This window comes from Buceros rhinoceros, unplaced genomic scaffold (genome assembly GCF_000710305.1).
Source record: "Buceros rhinoceros silvestris isolate BGI_N320 unplaced genomic scaffold, ASM71030v1 scaffold31818, whole genome shotgun sequence".
NCBI classification, from domain to species: domain Eukaryota; kingdom Metazoa; phylum Chordata; class Aves; order Bucerotiformes; family Bucerotidae; genus Buceros; species Buceros rhinoceros.
Window position 1 is genome coordinate 6,133 of NW_010429104.1, and position 7,471 is coordinate 13,603.

General features: G+C 41.7%; 1 long non-coding RNA gene across 1 annotated transcript in view; it reads left to right on the forward strand.

Moving 5' to 3' along the window:
• Nucleotides 1–4,825, forward strand: part of LOC104499074 — an 8,981-nt gene extending 4,156 nt beyond the window's left edge. Inside the window, exons 2-4 of the long non-coding RNA XR_727834.1 lie at nucleotides 1,781–1,851; nucleotides 3,166–3,251; nucleotides 4,646–4,825. This is a non-coding gene — a long non-coding RNA (uncharacterized LOC104499074). The remainder of the gene's footprint in view (nucleotides 1–1,780; nucleotides 1,852–3,165; nucleotides 3,252–4,645) is intronic.
• The last annotated feature ends 2,646 nt before the right edge of the window (nucleotides 4,826–7,471 follow it).

Below are 7,471 nucleotides of genomic sequence, written 5' to 3' on the forward strand. Positions count from 1 at the left end.
GAGAAGAAACAAGAGAAGTATATTGTGTGCTGGAATATTTTTCATACTTTCAGCAGAGACTTTCTGAATTAAAAGTTTGTTTACCAGTCGACTTTTCTTCCTTCTAATTAATTTCTTCTCCTTTTCCTACTACTCATCTCACCATTCGCTGTTACTCTAGAGACTCATGCCACATATTTAAAACTTTGTATGTCCTGTGCTATTCAGCAAGACCATGAGTCTATACTGCAGTAACAGTAGTATTGTTGCAGCAATCTTGGGTGTTAAATTTTAAACAAATGTCCAAAGTAATTGAAGCTCTTCAAGGTTCTTGAGCATCTTCCATTTTCTTAACCAGAATTAGTTTTACTGCTGTATGGATTGAGAGCTTAAGGAGTTAAGACATCAGATATTTCAGGTGCACTGGGTTTTGTTCTCTTCTGTAGGCAGGCCAGGGACTGAGCTTTGGATTTCCTGCTGGGGTATATCATATGTTGATGTTGATGTAAACCGTATAATAAATAAAGGTTTGTTCAAATCTTGCAGAACACTTATTAGTTTTTTAGACTTCAGGCTTGTTCTGAGTAGTTCCTTGTGACCAAGGTTAACTGATCTCTCTCACATCTCAGGAAAACTGGGTCTTTCTCCTATTTTGTTCATCTCCACACCTGAAAAAGAGTGAAAAATGGAGAAACGGATGAATAGGACAGAGCAAATAAAGAACATATAGGGGGGTTGCAAGTTTTCGTATCTTTAATTGGTGGATCAAATTTCTTTTCGTCTGAGCATATTCAAGCACGCAAACATTGGAGAATTGGAGCTCAGTCAGACATCTTCTTTTCCAAGAAGAAGAAGATCTGCAGAACAAACAAGCAGCAAGCCCATGTATTGAGTTCTAAGCTGATCATCTTTTCAGCATGTCTTTTTAAATCATTTGGGCTTGACTTTGAAAGAAAGCATCCTTTAGCAGGAAGTTAAATGTTGGTCTCATAGTTTTGTGGAGGAGTTGGAAATATCTTTTTTTCTCCTGAAGTTTCTCCTTGAGCTAGAGCAAAAGTGAATTGTTCAGGCTCTAGAATGGAGAATCAGGTTGCTGGATTTATTTTATCAGTGCTGTTGTTTCTTTCCTCACTCTTCCTCATCTCCTTCATCAATTCCACTTGACACAAAACCCCAAAACATAACCCAAACCCATAAACAGTCTTTATCCTTCTTGGGATCAGCCTTGGTACTCAACTCCAAGGTATAAAAAGTTCAAAATGTACATTTTAAAACTATTTCCTATTCTGTATTTTTGGGGTGTTTGTACCTGTCACAAGACAATAGACAGGCAAACTTCAGCATTACATAAGCAAATTAATTGTCAATACAACTGATAGTACATTATGTCTCACAAGACATTGAATTTATATTTAGAGAAATTTGGGTAAGAAGTTCAAGTAAATGTACCTTCAACTAATCATCAAAAGACATCTCTTGAAACACAAGAGAAAAATTTTAAAATATTCTTAAAATTGGGAAAGCAGTCACATGTTACCAGTAGATGAGCCCTCTGGAACTCTGGAATACTAAAAAAAGTAGAGGAAGGAGGAATGCAGGATGAAGTATATTTTGTCTGATACTTTTGGGAAAACAATACATACTAAACCACAACTCTTGACACTTTAGGATGTAATAAATGCAACAAAACAACAGCTCTTCCCCACCACTCCCCCTTTGCTATTACAAAGAAATCTACCAGTTGGTGTTGCATGTACCTCTTCTACTCCCGTATATATATGTTTAATCTTTGTTTTCACAGGCATAGAATGTCAAGCAAACCAAGCATCAGCTACCTCTGAAGAGTGCACAGTTGCATGGGGTGTCTGCAATGTAAGGAAAACTGTTTTATAGTGGAGCTCATGTGTGGTGATGCTATCGCCTTCTTTAATGACTCAGGACAAAATTAGTTCTGTAAGATGTTTCAGATAATCCACCAGAAAAAAAGAACTTTAAACACCATATGTTTAGCAGAGCGTAGCAAGGAGAGAGAGAAGAAAAAAAAAACAACCAGGAGTAAAGTTGGGGAGGTGTAATATGGAAGACGCAGAAGCAAATAGAGGAAGATTGGCCTTGACTTTTTTTTTCTTTTAGGAATAATAGATCTTCCATTATGAGCATGATTTTCCTGATCAAGGTTCTGCCTAAGAGTTATGCTTTTTATTTTTACTGGTAATAGGATTACTTGGATGTCAGCATGCTTGATTCGTCTTTGTGCAGGCTGATTCAGGGAGTCAATACGGGGTAACTAGGTGATTTACCTCCCATTTTGGAGGAAGATCAAATCGGTTCTAGTGTATCATCCTCATCTTTTCAATTTGTTGCCATATGTACTCCTTTGTACATGGCCCCACTAGCCCATGAACTCAAACTTGCATACCTCTTAGCTAGCCTGGGCCTGAGTTGGAAGATAAAATTTTCCGTAATGGAATAACTACCTGTTCCACAGTCCTATCCTCACTACGCTGGGGGATCAAGTTACAGCACAATAATGCTGAAGCACGATTATAAATTTGCAATTCTGTTTGTAGAGAACAAGAACAACTTTTTTAACCGTGTCAGGATATGTTAGTGTCAAAATTACGGTTTTGTGTTGAAGAACTACTGCAATTGGAACCTTGTTTCTGAGTAGCTGTATGGGGTATGGAAAAGGGTGTCCTTATTAAACATGTAATGACATGTAAAAAAAGAGACTTTTTTCTTTCTGACTTTGCAAGTTCCTTTTTATTCAGGCTTTGGTTTGTCCAGAAGACTGGCAGAAAGCTTCAGCATGTATACATACATATATCATCCCTGCTACTCACTGTGAAATCCTCTTTCTTGTCTTTCTGATTATGCTTCTCATCAGCATCAGCTCTGCCAGTGTTAGCAGCTGCTAAACTCTGCATTCTCTCCATCAGAAGTCAGTTGGTTGCTACTGCATGCATTGTGGAACAGACTCCCTGCTGCCATTTCACTAATGTTCCCTTCCTCTCCGAAGATGTGGATCAGTTCCTTGGTGTTCACCAGGGAGCTGGCCAACTAGCCCTCCCCACCTTTGTCTGCAAACACTTGCTGCTTTTTTCTTACCGTGATGCTTTCAATGATTGTTTTAATGAGATACCTTCATGTTGTCTGAAATGATGTGGTCTGAACTTTCTCTTCCAGCATGCTTTCCACTTCCACTGCATCTCTCGCTGGCTCAAAACTCGCCAAGTATGTCCGCTGGACAACAGGGAATGGGAGTTCCAAAAGTAGGTATCCTGCTACAGATTTCAAAATGAGAAATCCAATAGATTACTAGAAATAGAAATGATCTTAATAGAATATAGAAATGATGTTAATAGAAATGATCAGCGTCAGCTGTTTGGGCAGTCTCTCTCATTTCTGGGTCTGAGGGCATAGCTGCTGTTGAGAAAGGATATTTTTTTTTTTTTTCCCCCCCACCTTGCTGGATAGGGACCCTCCTTAGTCACCTGGGTGCTAAATGAGCTCTGAAGGAAACCCAAATGGCTGTGGGGTAAGTGGGAGTTGTTAACAAGTAGTGATTTTTATTGACGTTCTTTCTAAATAATGGAGAGCAGAAGAGAAAGGGAATTCACTGAAAGTGGAGCCTCAGGTGAATGCTGTACGGCTGCATGAGCAATCTGGGTTTAGACAGTCACCTGAATTCAGCTGCCTGTGTTCCAAAACATTTCTGCTGAGGTGCCAGAAGTCCTAGCGGACCCTCTGTATCTTGGTGATTTGTTTTATGACTCTAATATGCTCAGAGATTAATACAGTTGATCCCCTAGCATCCAGAAATCAATGGCCATTGCTACAGCCTTGGCCCATTTATTAATAATTTCTGTATTCTGTGTTTTGTGTTTTCCAAAGGTCTGTTAGAATAATATTAGGAGATCCACGGATGGGTTCTTGAGGGGTAATTGCATTTTGAGAGGTAATTTTACACTGAGAGTAGTTAGGAAGTTTGCCTGTCACTTGCTGCATTCTGCACCATTTATTCATTAATCTTTTCTTAACTGTGGATTTTCCCTCTCCCCACCCCTCTTTTTAAAAAGCCCCCCAGACATACTAATTCTAAGCAGAGTCCAGATTAAAACAAAGCAAAACAGGCATTATAACTGTTCAGGATTGTCTTTGGGATCTGGTTCACAGTCGATTGCATTGACATGACAACATAGTTTTGATACGAAGAATTTTTAATGAATACGTAATGAAAACTGAGCCTGTGTTGCCTGGCCAGTGAACTTAATAATTGCATGGGCAGTATAAGAAGAAATGGAGACATGACTGAGTATCTTCATGTGGATGCTCAGTACACACTTAGGGCTTGACAAGCCTTGGCCTTGTTTTCATGCAGGTTATATTTGAAGTGGGATTCAGGACAAAGGGTGATGGTACCGAGGGTCTCTTGCATATGACATTGTGGATTGCTCAGGCTCTCTTCTAACTAGTATCTGGATAGACTTTGGGGAAGTGAAATGAGGGAACTTTCTAAGGTTTCCATAGCACAGCATCGCACCTTCATCTGGTTTACATGTTAATTACATTGTGGTGGAATGAGAATAAATCTGCCCAAATCAGCACCTGTATGAAATGTAGTAAAAAAAAAAAAAAAAAGCATTAATATATTCTGTATTTGCAGGTATGGACACTAGAGAGATGGTCGCCACGCTTCTTGTTACATCATCAGCCTAAGTTGTTCTTGTCACTGTGGGTTTGTTTTAGCAACTTGAAAAATCAGTAATGTATATGATTCTTCTTTAATCTTAATTTCTCCGTGTTGTATACCATTGAATAAAATCTTGCTGGAGCTCCCTGTCAACGTTTTTTGTCTTGTATTCAGGAGCGGGCAGTCGGGGAATGAGGGAGGAGAATTACCTGCAGACCAGGGACTTAAGCTAGGCAGCTCTTCCTGTTGCTGTGCCCGGTTTTTGACTGCGAGTTTGGTCTTACTCCCACGCAATTGAGAACCACTCCTCTGACTCACTGAGGTCAGCATAAAGCTCCGTCATGTAGTCCAATGGGTGCAGGACTTGGCCTGCCTAATTATTTATGCGCATAGCATTTCATGTGGACATGCTTTCTTGCAGCTCAGTTGAAATTATGATCTATGCAATTAGGAGCTGTGTCATTATTAGACACTACTTTCGCTTGCTTCTGCTTTTGAGTTTGAATAGACCAGCTCCCCTGCAGAGGAAGATTTCACTAAGTGTTCCCAGTTCTCTCTGTTTATCCTGGGGGACACGAACTGGATGTTCGTTTTCATCAGTGCTCGTAAAGCACTTTCATGTGTCAGGTGAACTCAGGAAATCCAAGTGCTAGGCATTCAAGCTAAAAGTAAGCAGTGTATGAACCAGCTAATTCTTGGTCAGCTTTCTGCTGGTGTTCTCCCAGTTCAAGCCAAGCTGTAGTTCTTACTGGCCAAAAATACCAGATGAGAACTATGTAATGTTTGTTTGGTGTCCCTTGTGCCAAATGGCCTGCTGTCCTCCAAACTGCATCAGATTTTGGCCCCTGTGTTGACAGCCCCAGCAGACAACGGGAACAAGGTCCCAAGGAAATCTTCCTGCTACCAGAGGCTGTGTCCCTTCGTGTCAGCAGTGGCTAACACAGTAGATGTCTTTTGTTGGCTGTTCATGATGCCACTTTTGGATCAACACTCTTTTTTCTAGTTACTGAGGATGGGTAATTTGACAGCTGATGTTAAATATTGGGTTGTTATAGTGAAAGGGAATAAAGATGGTTGACAGAACCAAAACTTGAATGTTTTTCAGTAATTGCTGTGGCTTGCTTTAATCTGCAGCAAGCAAATGTCAGGATTATTTTATCAGCTGGTGTCAGTGCTCTGAAATGATACGGTTTGCTGTTTTTCACCCTGAAGAAGAAAAGAGGAACAACTAAAATCAGGAGAATTTATAGATAGACAGTTTACCAGGTTTCATTGGTAGAAAGTTCATCCTGAATTTGCCGTGTAACTAACTACCTTGGTGATGGAGGCAGGGATGGAACAGAAGAGGAGAGGGAAGGTGATCTCAGCAGTGGCCAAAGCATTCATGCAGGCAGCAGGGTATCCATATTAAATGCTATCCCCTGAAATTGGGACTCCCATCTAATGGCCTGGGTGGCTGAATAAGAAGTCAGATGTCCCCGTTTATGATTGCCCATTTTGTGTGCAGTGTTTGATTCTTCAGGGCCTGGAACCCAGATGCTACTGATCGGAAAATTTATTCCCTTGAGAATTTTGTTTTGGGTCCGGCTACATCATTCTGGTTTGTCTCCTTGTAGTCTGCATGTTGCCCTAAGCATATTTTTTTGGCTGGAGACAGACACATCAGTGCAGGCATTTCCCTCTCCTTGGTGGCTTCATGTGCATTTTCTTGTGGCTGTGTCTGCAAGAAGACAGTGGGGGTTTGTATATTTTTATTGTTATTTTTTTAATGGATCCCTCCAAGTGGCAGGCTGCAGGCACTCTTCCCCCACACCCTTTGAACCTCTCTGTTCTGCTATTATAAAGCCCTAGCTGTTAAATTTGATTTCAGATTGCTATGGTAGCGTCTGTCCCAAACCAAATGGAAAAATACGGACTGTAAAGCGTCAATTGCTTACAAACACAGCAAAGAAAATCCCTTTTCAGATGCTGCCCATTGAAACGGCCCTGCTGACGCCTTCCCTGCCGCAACGCGCCCAAGCTCTGTGATGACCTGCAGCAGCTCCAGCACTGCTCCAGGGCTGCCGCAGCCCTGTTTTCCTGTAACACATTAAGGGTTGTGTCTGAGGGCAGGAGGAAAAGCCTCAGCAAGTGACCTAAGAGAGAAGCTCTGCGGCACAGGCAGTGTTGAGTAAAGGTAAGAGGGATCTGTTTTATCTGAAGGCACAAAATGCCCCATTTCCTCAGGGCATGGTTGCCAGCTCTGGCTGGCATTGCTCTGTCCTGACTTTTACAGTTTGGCCTCCACCTCCACTGGACACGGTGGTGGGAGGGGGAAAGCCCTTTTGTTCCCACTGACCTTTTTTTTTCTACTACAGCTTGCCTTTCTTGCAAAATGCAGAGAGCTTTTTGGGGTGGAAAGAGGAACTGGACACATTTCTAAGCATCCTGGAGGGAAGGTAGATAGGCAGGGGAGAAATGATGACCATGATGACCAGCCTTTTGCTCATCCTATAAATGGAGGATGTGTCTGAACTGTGGACCTCAAAATAAAATCAGGAGAAAATGACAGTTAAAACTGCAGAGAGCAGCGTATCCTGCAGCTGCCTGACTTAGAGGAAAACAAATCACTGGTAGACCTGGTGTGAAGCAGAAGGCAATTTTGATATTTCTGATGCCTTCCACAAGTTTTTCAGCTGAGGCAAGCTGCATTGCTGAGCAGGCGCTGGTGGAACGTGCTCCAGGCAGGCCGAAGTGACCAGACAGTTGCTTCCTCCTCTTCCTTCTGGAAAGGAGGCAGCGAGCTCCAGGTGCTGTGTG